Source organism: Sinocyclocheilus grahami, unplaced genomic scaffold, assembly GCF_001515645.1.
Source record: "Sinocyclocheilus grahami isolate Dianchi unplaced genomic scaffold, SAMN03320097.WGS_v1.1 scaffold1420.1, whole genome shotgun sequence".
Lineage (NCBI taxonomy): Eukaryota > Metazoa > Chordata > Actinopteri > Cypriniformes > Cyprinidae > Sinocyclocheilus > Sinocyclocheilus grahami.
This window is the reverse complement of record NW_015506599.1, coordinates 224,338-225,738: the sequence shown is the minus strand read 5'-3', so window position 1 is coordinate 225,738 and position 1,401 is coordinate 224,338.

Sequence of the window (1,401 nt, the reverse complement as noted above, 5' to 3'; positions counted from 1 at the left end):
AAGCTGCTTGAAAAGCACTTGAGAATGGAAAGTGTGTTATCTTTCCTGTGCTGATAAAAGGCTGCAGGGTTAACGGCGGCTTGTACTGCAGATCCAGACTCTGGCCTTCCACATTAGCATCACATCTCTCATGTCCACATTGGCGCAGACACTTTGATCTGTGTCTGGTCTCCAGTTCTTGTAAATGGTTTGCAAGAAGGACAGAGCCTCATCAATCGTGCTTAATTGGTCTTTTCTGTTAGGCCTGATAAATGGGATTCACGTTCATTTTGGGCCAGTGCTCATGGAAATCAGTGAAAACGAAGGCATAGACTAGATACTGAATAATGTCCCTTGAGAGGTTTGTGTGCTACATTGTGGGTTTTTTTAAATTCAGGACATTTATTAACACCTTTATTAACGTCTTGTATTGAGTCTTAAGATTCTTTCGGCCAGACAAAACACTAAACAGAATGGTACATAAAACAAGTTGTAGACAGAGCAAATTATACAGAGCAGTGACACATATACTGTACAAGACATAAAACATATAACAGTTTGCAAACATGATTGCTACAGCTTCATATAATCAGATTATTATGATATTATAATTGAAGCTATTTGTAGTTGGTCACAGGGGCGGATTGGCTATCTGGCAATTCTGGCAAATGCCAGAGGGGCCAGCCCATTTTGTTTAATGTGGGCCGGTCAGATTTTTTCTAAATATATATATAAATAAAATTGTTTTTATGGGCCAACAGCGCATATGACGGGTTTTTATCGCTTGCACGATTTCTCTATGGTTATAATAATAATAATGTTAATAATAAATAAATGTTAAGCATTTGGCCCAGTCGGCCACGGCCGGCCGCCTGGTCCCGAGATCAGTCCAAATCAAGCACGTCATCAGAGAGATTGCAACACGAGCTAATTTTCAGTAAAAGCTAGATAATGGACCGTAAAAAAGGAAAGGTGGTGCAGAAAAACTTTGAGAAAGGGGAAAAGTCCAACGCTGCTAAATGCATAAAATTAACCGAACTCTTTTCAAAAGGTTTAAATTCGGCTGCTGCAGCGGAGGACAGTTAGTGCCGCAGAGGTAAGAAGAAAACAGAAAATACAGCTAGCACAAGCCATTTTCACACTACTTCTGCCAGTTAGCTCCTGTTTTTTTTAGTTTTTTTGACAGTAGCCTACATTGTATTAAACAGTTGTAAGCTTAGCATAGAACCCCAGTATATTTTAAAATGTCATTGCTTCGTGATAATTGGTTAACTTAAGTGTTAACGAGCCTGTTACTGAATTGCATCAGCAGATAAAGTGGGATTTAGGGTCATAACTGATGTAGGCTACTTGCAATATAGTCTAACACATCAAAAACCTATAGCAATAGCCATAGTACTGTAGACATTTGTAGTGAACTTT